Here is a 12,876-nt window from a genome sequence, read left to right on the forward strand (position 1 = left end):
TATGTTGAACATGAACTACATAGTATGCCTTCCAATTGGCTTTATTTTTGAAGAGATAAAATATTGCATGGTCAGATTTAACCTGATACACTGCTGCACAATTGCTTCTGATTGTTTTAAGTTATTTCAAGTCAGTTACTTATTATCATTTTGGCTAACAAATATTGACACATCAGTATTCCACCCATGGCTGAACTGACATGAGCATATAAATACGATGCTAAGAAAGCTGGCAAGTACCTTTTGTTCACAGCTACTCAAATTAAAGACAGGTACTTTGGTGTGTCTTCAACCAGAAACAAACTGTGAAAATTCATTTCCCAGTGCTATTTGGATATTTTTGTAACTCACTATGATCACACTGCATATGCAGATACAAGTTAAAAATAAGCTTTTCAACTCTTCCTTGTTTACACAATATTAGAAGCACTTTATAAAAGTGGATGTTAATTAATGCTGTATTTTAATGACATTCCTATGAATTTGTAAGTACATTCTGGAGAGACTTTCAAATACAATTTACTTTCAAAACAATTGGGATTATCATGATCAAAATAATTCAAATATTATTTTTTGATTTCCACTACCTTTATAATGAAATTGGTTAGGCTTAGATGTCTCACACATAGAGAAAAGAAAAAAAAAAAAGTTATTTTCTTGCATCTTTTCAAGTGTTTTTAAAATAGACTTTCACCTTCTTCATTTCAATCTACTCTTTTTCAAAGAGAGCTAGGTATGCATTAAGTTTTCAAAAAGATTAGCCACCCATTAGTGCTAATGAAAAAGGTAGTTATATATTAAAGTATCTGTTTAAGACATCTCGCATGCACCCAGCTATCAGCCGACTCAACTGATGCAGTCATAGGAATTATTCAAACCTGTTAAGTACAGCAGCACTTACAAAAACCTTCTCCACAGAGATGCACTTTTTGATAACTGTACCTAAAATATTTAGAAGGGGATTTATATGTTTTCAGAGGAAATTCTTGAAGTTGTTAAAACTGTTGTGCAAACTAAGGTGTGAACTATCCTGTTTTGGAATGTCTTCTGTAGGATTGAGTGGAGAGCTCTCCAGTGTGAAGTCTTACATTGTGAGCTGCAGAGTAACGGGACCATAAACTGTTCCAAACAGTGAAAATATAGGGCTACACCATATTCCGTGTCTTTGAGTGCAGCCAAAGGGAAAGGTGGGGAAATGTGGCTTTATGCTCCCCTAAGCACAGCTTTAGAACAACCCCTCAGTTCCCCCAGATGCTGTACACCTTTGGCCCATATTTTCATGCTCTCAGTTCCGTTATGAACCAAGAGCAGGTGTCATTGTGTAATTGTTCAGGCTTTTGGAGAAAGTGCTCAGGGAAGTGAGTCAGTTAAATTATTTCTTGCTGATAATAGGACCAATTTGGTTAGAATAACATTTATGTTAACTACATTTTTGTATTTTTTTCATACTTGTGATTTCTGGATTGGGCGGAAGCCAAAAATGCCAAAATATTTTGAAACTAACTGTACTTGTGGTCATCTTCTTGTCTGAGCGCTTTAGAAATATTAGTAATGATATCTTTTCTCATAAGATTTTTCTCTCTTGCACAAAGAAAATGTTCTTGTAAGCAGTCATAGTCCTGGGACCACATCTGAGCAGGCTGCACAACCAGACATAAGCTGTGATCTAAACAATTGCTTAACTATGTGAAGTTTAGACCTTGAGCTGAGCTTAGAGTTTCCATTTCTATTAACAACAGACTGGAACCAAAAATCCTTTATACAAATGTCATTGAACTGCTGAAAGGTTACACACACATGAAAATACAAGCTTTTTGGTTTAGATCCACCTCTTTTTTTTGGGTATTACTTCCAGGATCCATTTTCAATGTGTTTAACCAATACTGAAGAGACAGTCCCACTGTATAATGACTTCTGGTAATTCTGATAATTCTCCAAAAGTTTAAAGAACGTGACCAATTTTTATTTAGTTTGGGGAAAAGGAGCATCTAAACTGTGCATCAAGGGCAGGGGATAGCAAACATTTGTACTTCTACGTCTATCTGAAACACAAAGAGAATATTTTGTCCAAAGAAGTAAAATATTAATCTCTCTTTTTAAAGACAGAGCCAAAATGACCTGTTTCTTGTAATTATTTCCCAAGATTCCTAGGAAATACGGAGGAAGCAGACTTCCAGGAACCACTGAAGGTCATCGGCTTCCAACATTTCTGACTAAGAACTGCATAGGAAGTGCTTCGTCTGTTGTCTATTAATTAGAAAGGGAGGTAATGCTTTCAAATCCTACTTTAACTCCTTAACTGGAACAAAAGTCTCAGAATTTGTTATCCAGTCTCCATCATTTTTGAAACATCAGGAGAGGAAGGGGACATGTCAAGTGAAGTAAACACAAAGATTGAAACAGCATAGTCAAAAATCTTCAAGAAATGGTGTGCTCTGTGCAAAAATGATTGCAAATGCAGAGACAATAAAACTTGAAACATGCTAAAATCCAGCACGGTTACACATCTGAGTTTCCATTTATTATGGTTCACTATTTTAAAATGGATCCTGAGTCATAAACATGGCTGCCAGGAGGTCCACCTGGGTCCCATGAAAAAGATAATAAATACCCCTCCCCCGACTTTCTTCTGTCATATTACAGATATTGCAGTGATTGCTTTGGGGCTTTCAACCAGAGCCCTAGGAACTGTGTCCCCTGTGCTTTCCTCTGCTCCATAAGTCGTGGTTATAAAACATTTTCATCTGTGTTCTGTATCAGAAAGCATCTGCATTTTATTATATTTCATCTTTGTGCCAAGAAAGGAATATGTTTTGGAACTTCCGAGCACCATCATATAATTTTCATTAATAAAAGGAGGAGGGAAGTACCATCATCCAGCACTTGAAATGACCTTAAAAGGGGACCCATACAAAACTGCACAGAAACAAAAGATCTGGACTAGCAGGGCCCAGGCTTTTAGTTCCTTGATGTTACACCGATAATCACTTAGTATAAACAAAAGGTGTCAACATTTTGATATTAAAAAAAAAAAAGGAAAAAAAGGAAAAAAAGAAAAAGAAAAAGAAAATTATGCTGATTACTCATAGAACATAAAATACTATACCCTGTAGTAACCATATATCAGCTCTGCTTAGATATGTTCAGCAGTATAACTAAAACGAGCAATGACTGTCTGCATTTTTTAAATCTTGTAGGAGAAAGCAAAGCCTTTACAATGTTTCTTGGTATCATTCATTTCTAGAATAATATGTCCCAAAATAGTCCACTGTCAGTGAAGAGAAGGCTAAACTAGCCTTTTTGTTTTTGGTGGAAAGAAGCCGTTATGGTGCAGCCACAAAACCAAGGAATTCCCTGGCAGGACATTCAGGGATGTTGGCAAGATGTTAACAACATTTTGCTCTTTCTTGATTTCATCCTTCCATTTGTTTTTGTTTTTTGTTTTTTGTTTTTTTTTTGGTAGAATAAAGTCTATCGACGTGTGCCAGCAAGTGGTTTGTGTGGAGTAGATGTTCGCTGGAGCTGCAGAGCTCGATGTGAATGGACCAGCTCTCTGCAACACAGAAGGGTGAGTTCAGCCTAGCTTCCTCCTGTCCTGTTTTTTTTTTTGGTGACATTTATTTTCACCATGACCATAGGAGCTCATTTAATCTACCTCAGTTTCCCAACATGTAAGATGAAAAAATACTGTTGGTCTTCACTAGACCATTATAAGGGCAAAAAGGTCAATAAGAGCTCTAAGCTGAGCAGTGCTTTGCAAGTGCAAATTATTTTTCTGACATTGACTTTTCTGCAAAGTTACGGAGCTAATATTTTAGCTTTTTTTTTTCTGAGTTTTAAATTGTTATCTTGAAAATGCACAATAGCAAATTTTTACAAACTTTAGCCAATCAGGATCAGCCCTCCCAGATAATGTAAATACAATTAGTTGATTTAAAGCACATTTCATGTTATGCTTATCTGCTAAGTGTTTCGGTTATGGTGTTCATAGAGAATGAGTCACTCATACATATTCCTCAAGGAAGAGCCAAAAGATGGAAGGAAAATACAGCCTGAGGAAAAAGTCTATAAAGATTTCTCGCTTTTCTAATCCCTTCTCTCTAATGTTTCTTTGTAAATTTGTCAGATGGGAATGAAATTGCCTCATAACTCTCCAGACGTGAAGAGCATCACTGCACAAAATTACGTACTTGTCAAAGCAAGGGGGAATTTATGTTGGTGTTCCTGAGATGTGATTTTATTCAGTCTATTTCCTTTGTGCACATCATAGCAACTAGAAAGACAAAAACAACTAGTTTATGTATATCTTCCTTTTTTTTCCCCTTTTTTTCACCTCTGGTGAATTTTTTAGCTTCTATTTTTCCCTTTTGTTTTCTTAAACCTCCCCCCCCCCATCCTTTTATCTACTGCTTATTGCTAGTGACAGTAAACTTCCATCCAACTATGCTGTGATGAGAGCAGCTATGATTCTACCAGCACCAGGCAGTTCAGACAAGTACTACGGTAATTTCCCTATGGAGCATGGAGAAAGGTGTGGTTTCTCATCTGGTTAGGAAAGATTTTGATTTATAAACCTGCAACATTTCTTACAGGCAATCAAATAGTTATCTAAGTTAATACTTTCCATTATATGTTTTTTTTAATTTGAACTTTGTGCATTTTCACTACAAAGCTTCTGCTTTTCTATTTAACCATATGGTTAAATATACTGAAAACTCCTCAAAATATGCAAATCCAGGTTCTTTGTGCTATTTTGGGTATTATAGTTCTTGGTCTTTGTGCAGTATTTCTTCCTTGAGTTTAAAGCTCTGCTATTAAATGAAGTCTAAAGCATTAGGTACATAAACTCTGTTGAATTTCAGCTACTCCTGGCCATGACCTTCTCAAGACATTTAAAAAATTCAGCCTTTTAATCCTCCTGTTTGTGTTTCTCCAAAACACCTAAGATAGTTTTAAAACCAGTATTGATGGGGAAGAATCCAACAAAATTAGGTCTTCAAAGCATTATTTGTGGTGGATCTATTAGCCTCTTCCAAGCAGTTGGGATGACTCGTCTCACCTAACAGGGCCTTTTAGGCTTCCTCTCGAGGCAGAGGATGAGAAGAGATACAGATATATCCATACTTCATCCTAGCTGTCCTAAATACAGTCCAGGGCTTCCTCCCTTTCATGCACCTTTCTATCATCTATCAGAAGCTGAGGATGTCTAGATGCCTGCGTGTCTTTCAGGTGAGAAGAATCCATATGCAGCTTCTCAACCAGTTTGTTTCATTTTTCTCCATGTCACTCCTCAGCTCTTGTTGGGCCAGGTGCCCCTCTAGTCTTATTTTAGGAATAAGCAAGATCTGGATTTGTGTTACTTTAATAACAAATACAATTTGGCTGTATTGACATAGCCAAACATGAAGCTTTGTATAACTGAAAATGGGCCCAAGTTATAAAAATCAAACGCCTCATCCCTCCCCCCACACACAGACAAAATAGTGTTCACTTCTCTGCATCTATTTAAATCTATTCATATTCCAAGAATATTAAAAGGGTAAACTTCAGTTTGCTTGCACACTAAGACCCATCTTGTTTTTACAAGTAAAAGAAATATTCTCAAAATGATGAATGTGGTGATAGAAGAGTAGGTGATATGCTGAGGATGTCGAGTTTTTGCAAGGCAATGTTGGAAAAAAATGATTTAACTGGAAACTAAGTTTTCTGGGAGATGGGCTATGAGGTTATTCATTATCTAACAAAACAGACTCCTGATATATGCTTTTCGGTACTGTTACAGTATAAAAATAATAGGTAGTAACACCCAATTTTAGTACCGTCCCTGCTAAGAAGGTGTATGTAAAAATACATTAAAATGACTTCTCACACTGGTTTTAAGCTGCAAACACCTCTTGTGGAGTCACCAACTCAAGGATGAAAAACACCTGGGAGGCTATGGATATGGCAGTCTGTGCAGATCCTCTGAATCGAGCATCCTGTCTCTTTTTGTATTACTGGGATCTTCAACTTAGTATGATCTTCCAAATATCCTTATGCAGTCAAAACCAATTACTCATTGTACGTGATCTCCAAAAATAAATGCATGCTATACTACACAGAGTGGTAATAGGAAAGGGAGTATCTTCTCCTACAGAGTTGCAGCTACTAAGGAATGCATTCAGGCCAGTACCAGCAGTGAAATAACTTGCAGCTGAGAACAGTCAATCATGCACTGTATACCAGGACAGGGATGCTTTATGCTACCTGTTGGACAAAAGATGAGTGTATTTCTTTTGCCTTCATCGTGGTCTGGTCCTGTAAGTGTCTGTGTGTGAAACGGTCCTTGAAGTCAATGAGCCTTTAATGCTGTTGGTTAATATTAGGTACCTATCAGCATTTTGTCTTGCTGTGAGTGTAAAATACTGGCTTAGAACAATGCAGTAGAGTTCCTGGAGCCATCCCAATGACTTCTTAAAGTAGTTTCCTCTGCAGTATATGAGGTATAAAATTATCCCAGCATCTATGGAGGTGTAAGCCTGGTCCTAGCAGCCTTGAAGAGGAGTTCGGATATCCCTGCAGAAAGCATTAAAGTAAATGCCAGGCCACATATTGTAGAGTAACAAGAAGAATTTTTATTATTGCTTTTTCTTCCCTTTTGTATTTTCCTTACCATTTTGATCAGATGTACGTTGTTTATAACCCCTAGTTTACTGGCCCCAAATATCATTACAGCGTCTGCACTATGATATATGTTTGGTTGTTACCCTTTTAATGGATAAAAAAAGATTTAAGTACTTCATTCTGTTGCATTTTGACAGCTGTTAGCCATCATTTTTCCATTCACCTGCATTTAGCAATCCCATAAAGGGAGGCAATCTTAGAACTAACAAGAGCTGGGCACTGCAAGGTGATAATTCTGTATCACTTTGGCCTATAAATACCTGACAGGCTTTGCGCTGAGTCAGCAGTCTGTAACAAAGTGGCAACCATGCCCTTTTATCTGTGTGAGTGTTTCACAGCAATTGGACTATCAGCCCCTGCAGTGAAAATCCATAGTATCGATCAGGCTATTTCTCCACTGTAATTCTTTTGTAGGAAATCCCTGATGACAAATTTTATCTGCACCACTTTTTGATCGCTGGTTTGATGTAAGCGATCTCCAAGGGCAGAGTTAAGCTCCTGGCCGTTCCACATTATCAAGCACTAGCTTTATTTACTGAAACTACAGTTGTGGTCACCAACAAAAATAAAAAGTGAGAGAGAAAGGAGGAGGCAGAGGAGGACAAAAATTAGTAGTGAAATAATATTTCAAAATACAGGAGTGAAGGGGAAAAAACAGTTGCATCAGCTATTTGATTGTTAAATGTAAGTTATAAAAGCATGTGATGCATTTATAAACACATAAATAGTAGAAATACGTTTTGATAAAAATGTCTACATGATATAGGGCTGTGTTGCAAAAGTGGAATGGTTTTGGACCTGATCCTGCAAGCTCTTGATCATATGAATGATCCCACAGGTCGCACTAGGACTTCACTGCTAAAAAAGGGCCGTGTACATAAGCAGGAAAAAAGAAAAAAAAAAGAAAAAAAAAAAAGATTTTATTCTGTTTTCAAACTGATAAATACACCTTCTGAGTTGTTTCACTTGTACTACTGCAGTATGTCTCGGGCCACACAAGGCTTTTGTACTGGGTTAAGAATGCACGTTTTTTCAGTAGTCTTGAGGGGTCCGAAGGTGGTCGAGATGTGCATTCAGAAGATGAGATACAAATCTTTTGTTTAAAAGTTTGACATGGTAGAAACTAGTATTAGTGATACCACCCTGTGGATTAGTTTAGGCTCTTTCAAGTCAAAAATTTGACTTGAAAATCCTACAAATGGAAATCTAAGAATTTCCAGCTACCTTTGTTAAGACCAAGAAGCATAGGACATTACAGAACACAGGAAATATTGTTAATGTGGATTCAGGATTTATTCCACCTGTGATTTGAATGTGGGTTATTGTCTTAGCAGAGTTCTTATCCCTTGAACAACATAAGTTTCTAATTTTTCAATTCTTGATGAATGAACCCTTTACTCTTGTGCTCTGAGGGAAGTTTTCTCACTGATAGTTGTTGGGGTACTAGGTTGGTGTTACTTGTCATGACTTTGCAAAGATGTTTTCTTTTTACGTAAGTAATGCAGCATGAGGCAGTGAAATGGTGCCTCATATTTTTATTTATAGCCCTGAGTCATTGACATATCCAAAACCTAGCTTGTAATAGTCTACCTCCAGGTTTTTTTTTTCACCCAAAGCATGTTAAAAACAAAACTAAAAATATGTTGCATAGCAATGAGTTCTCCATCAAGAAAATATCTGTTTGGATTGCTGGACTCCTGCATACAACTATGTCACTCTGCTAAAATTCAGTTGCCTGGTAAATGTATATCTAAAGATATATGTTTACTGAGCAACGTATATCAGAATAGGCATGGAGACATTCTAATTTCATGACTACTCCTTTGAAAATTTGTCTGATTAATACTGAGAGGAATAATTCTATGTGAAGGGAATAGTAAACATTACCCACTTGAATGAGTTTCCAGTAGATGATGTGAAATACTCTGTCCATTCAGAACCCTATCCTGAAGAAAGTAATCTTTTTTTTTCAGCAATAACTCTGATTAAATAAATTAATACATGATTAGTACAAATTAAAAATATATGGGAGTAACTATTTTGGCTTTACATATGGTTGAACATGTTCAAAGTTTCAATAAGTTCAATCTATAAAAGCAGAATCATAAAACCAGAAAGAGACAAAAAGATTTTCAGGGGGAATCAAAAGCATTTCAGAATCAATGAAATCCTTTATTTAGGTTTTATGGACTACACATCTCTATCTGAGATTTTTGTGATAATATAGTGAACAAAATTCAAAGCATACTGTTTAGCCTAATGTCTGTTGTTATTGCCGAATTACCATAAATCCCAAACACACTGCACAACAGTTTTCCCTGAATTATCACAGAGTAATCATTCATACTTTCATACGGTCATGAATGCAGTTTTGCCTTGCACTTAAAAGGTTAGCATATCTGTGACTGGACTGACCAATGTAAGATCTAATTCATTAATTACCATTATAAGTTCCAACCTTGATTTATAATAAGGCATTTCTAGTGCAGTTGCCTCCAGGATCCTCATAATACCCAAAAGAAGAGAAAGTCTCTTGGGTAGTGCCTAATCCCCTTTATGTCCTTGTAGGTTAATGTCATCTCTGACGTACAGATGACATATCTGAAAGAGGATGTGACATGTATTGTTTATAAATTATTTTGATTTATTTTATGTTTTATCTTTAAATTTATCCCCGATGAAAACTACTAAATTGACATCAGTAACGACTCCTTTTGTGTGTGTGTGGTATAGACAGGTGTTCAGAAGATGTTACATTAAGACCACCAACCCATGTCACTTAAACTACTGAACAGCCATCAAGTAGTAATAACTTCCAATTACTACTAACCTGAGCTGGAGTTGAACCAGTGACCTTGAAATACTCTGTATCCCATTAACAGTTCCCTAAGCCATCCAGTCCCCTGGTGTTTGATTGTTCTGAATACAACAAAAGAGCTTTCCTTCATTTTTCTTTATTTCATTTTTTAAAACTGCTTAAAATTAGGGGTGGATAGGTATCGAAATACTCAATTTACAGTTTCTCTGTATCTCTAATACCACATCTAGAACAGCTTTCATTTTCACTGAGAATGCCTCCCGCTGAAAAGAAATTCTCTTTTCTCAGTCCTTGATGCCTTGTCTGTCACTGATGTATTTTGCACACCTAGATCTCAAGAATCAGTAAAAGCTGCCATGCATCTGCCTTACATTACATTACACTGTGGTCTCAGACTCGCATGTTGAATCCTTGCATATCCTCTCTGTTATGTTAAAAGTGTGTTAAAAGCTGACCAAATAATGAGAAACGATAAATTAGGTGTTAATTCCTGTTTGTGGAATACCTGTCATTAGAGTTTCTTAATCGATTTTTTTTTTTTTAATCCATGCTCGGAAACAGATACTTGAATATTTGATATTTTTCCTAGGTCAAACACCATGCTGGTGTGTTAGACCCCAGCCCCGGTGCTCCTTGTACCACAGCAAGTGCTTGCAGGGAGGGAGAGGGCAGTGGGCACCGTGGCCAGGGCTGGGCTCACCTGTTGGGGTGGCTTGGCCTTGCCTTGCCTTGTGTGTTCGGGTAGGTGACCTGCTAATGGCAGAAGCAAGGGTGGCAAGACCTTCATACTTGCCCATTAAAAAATAAACACTTTCTGTAGCATCCACCCAGCTGTAAGGTTTTGCCAGTTCATTTACACTTTTACAATCTAAAATAGTTTCAGCTGCAGCACTTTGGTGTACCTTTGTGACACCTTCTGTGAAGAAAAGGTGTCAGTTCATTATGGTTTGTAACCCACCACCTGCCTGCCTCGTATCCGCATTAAGAGATCTAGTGATATTGCTGGAAACTTTCATCCCACACTTTCTTCTCCAAATTTCTAGTGCTTTGGGGCAAATTCAGTGTTTTCATTAACATTTAAGATAAATCTGGAAAGAGCACAGACATTAATGCAGATTACAGGCCAGAAATGCTAAGCAGTAACAGCTTCCTTTGATCTGCTGAGATATGTCAGTTGTAAATACTTTGCACTCCTGAAAATCAGCACTGTGCAGCCTTTGTCCAGATAAATGGGGAATTCAGCCATCAAAGTCCTGGTAAGTCCCGCGCTGCTGAGCACATCTATACTACAGTCCCTTTCCATACCCTGTCATTTGGGTTTGATTCTAGACTGATACAAGGGGAAAAAAAGTGCATTTTGACAGGGATGAGCAGGCCAATATCCACCTCACACCCAAGCGTGATGTTGGTCTCTGGTAAGCAGGTCCCTCTTTGAGGGACTCATTCCAGGAGATGTTTGCATCTCACACTGCCACATTCTCCCTTTGAAAATGCACCAGCAGCATATGCCCTCTATTACATCATAGGAGGAGGTAGGCAGGTGTCTTTTACATAATAATTCCTCCTTACAGTACTTGCCTAGCAAGCAGCAGACCTGAGCTGAACTGCTTTAACAGAGGGGATTGAAATACATCAGGGCTCCCCCCTGGAAGAACATCCTCCTCCTTCAAACTTTACATTACTTTGCACAGAACAAGGACAATTTCCGGTTTTCCTGCTGAAGCTGTGCTACTCTGCAGAAAATAAATAAATAAATAAATAAAATGGGGATTTATAACACCAGAAGGAAACCTACAAGGAGTTTCACAGGCAGTGTACACACCTTGGAAAAAGACCTTCTGAGGGTTTGGGTCACTCTTCCAAGAACTGTGTTTTATTCAGTGGCTCTTTACTGTGAAATGTAGAATCATTCTTTGGAATCATTCCCCCAGATAGCAAGGAAACCACAATTTCTTTTTCAACAACCTCCCATCCCCATCTCCCCCTTTATTAGTCAAGTGAAACCTATGATGAAAACTACCCTTTCTTTCCAAGTCATTTACTGACTGGCCCCAATGGCACTTTCCAGAGGGAAGGAGTTAAACCTGGATCCCCATCTCTGCCTGAGTGTGCATTGATGCTGTTATCAAGTTTAAAATAATGATAATAATAAATAAAAGAACTTAAGCCCTCTCTCATTTACAAAAAAATGTTAGGGATAGTTTTGGACAGAGGATCTTGAGCAGGCAGAGAGCATGAAAGACAGGAATATGATTCTTAAGGGCAGGATTTAAGACATTCATGTCCTTATTATTTCCTCATTGTCTGGATTTCTGCTCTTCCATCATGGTACTAGTTTTGGCCCCATTCTCAGGGGTCTTGTACACACCATATACTTTACAGTATGCTTAAGTGCCTAACCAATATATGATTTTATTAGAATAGCCTCAATTTAGGCTTCAAAATTGAATCCTTTCTTTACAAGCACATTAAGAGCAGCAGTGTAAAATACTAAGCACAATACATGGAACATTATTCACTCTGGAATTTACATCTGGGACTTGCTGTTCACATGGAGGTCTCTCATTTACCCCTGAAAAGGGAAACAACGCTAATGCAGACAGGGTTTGGAAAGTAAGATGTTTCCTTCCCTGCACCAGACTTGTCATCCTGCGGGTGGGTGTTCCTGGCTACATGTAATATTTGACTACAATTTTAATATGAGACAACAAAGTAGATCCAGTTTGGTCAGGTCTATATAAATACATTCTCAAAGGTTGCTTTACCTTGGCATTTTGTATGAGAGAAAATTGTTCCTTTAAGCACAAGGATGCTTAGCTGGAGCAAAACAAAACTTTTACAGCAAATTTGTCTTCCAATAAAATTACACTGATGAGTTAGGTGGCTTTTTTTTCCTTTAACACATGGATGATATTAATTGTAATTGTAAACTATGTCAGGTTTCCTCAGGCCTGTCTTCCAACCATCAGGCAAAAATAGTCCAATGTCATTTTACCAAAGTCCCCCAGCTGCCGGAAATTCCACTTCCCATCTCCAAGTGTTTTTCTTTACCACAAAATAACAAGCAAGTCTCCATGTGTTTGTATCAGTCCTGAAAGTGCTGTCTGTAAAAGTCATGTCATAACCTCAATCAATCACTCACCATTGGCCAACACTTCAGTAGATGATCCAGAAATACTACTTATTGGGATTATACTTCAGGAAATAACATATTGCTGGCTGACAGCAGCAGCAAAATACTTTATAAAGAGGTCAGATAACCCAAAGTTGTCCAAGTAGTTTCTTTCTGTAGCTTCTGGGGCTGAATCTATTTACACACCCCTAAGTATATGTCACAAAGCGCTTGGAAACTGGGTGGCAGGAAGAGCACTTAGGGCTATTTAGTGCCATGAATA

General features: G+C 37.6%; 1 long non-coding RNA gene across 1 annotated transcript in view; it reads left to right on the top strand.

The window, feature by feature from the left end:
- The first annotated feature begins 2,147 nt into the window (after positions 1 to 2,147).
- Positions 2,148 to 12,876, top strand: part of LOC118248846 (uncharacterized) — a 35,213-nt gene continuing 24,484 nt past the window's right edge. Inside the window, exons 1-2 of the long non-coding RNA XR_004778877.2 lie at positions 2,148 to 2,266; positions 3,464 to 3,568. This is a non-coding gene — a long non-coding RNA (uncharacterized LOC118248846). The remainder of the gene's footprint in view (positions 2,267 to 3,463; positions 3,569 to 12,876) is intronic.

Source organism: Cygnus atratus, chromosome 16, assembly GCF_013377495.2.
Source record: "Cygnus atratus isolate AKBS03 ecotype Queensland, Australia chromosome 16, CAtr_DNAZoo_HiC_assembly, whole genome shotgun sequence".
NCBI lineage: Eukaryota > Metazoa > Chordata > Aves > Anseriformes > Anatidae > Cygnus > Cygnus atratus.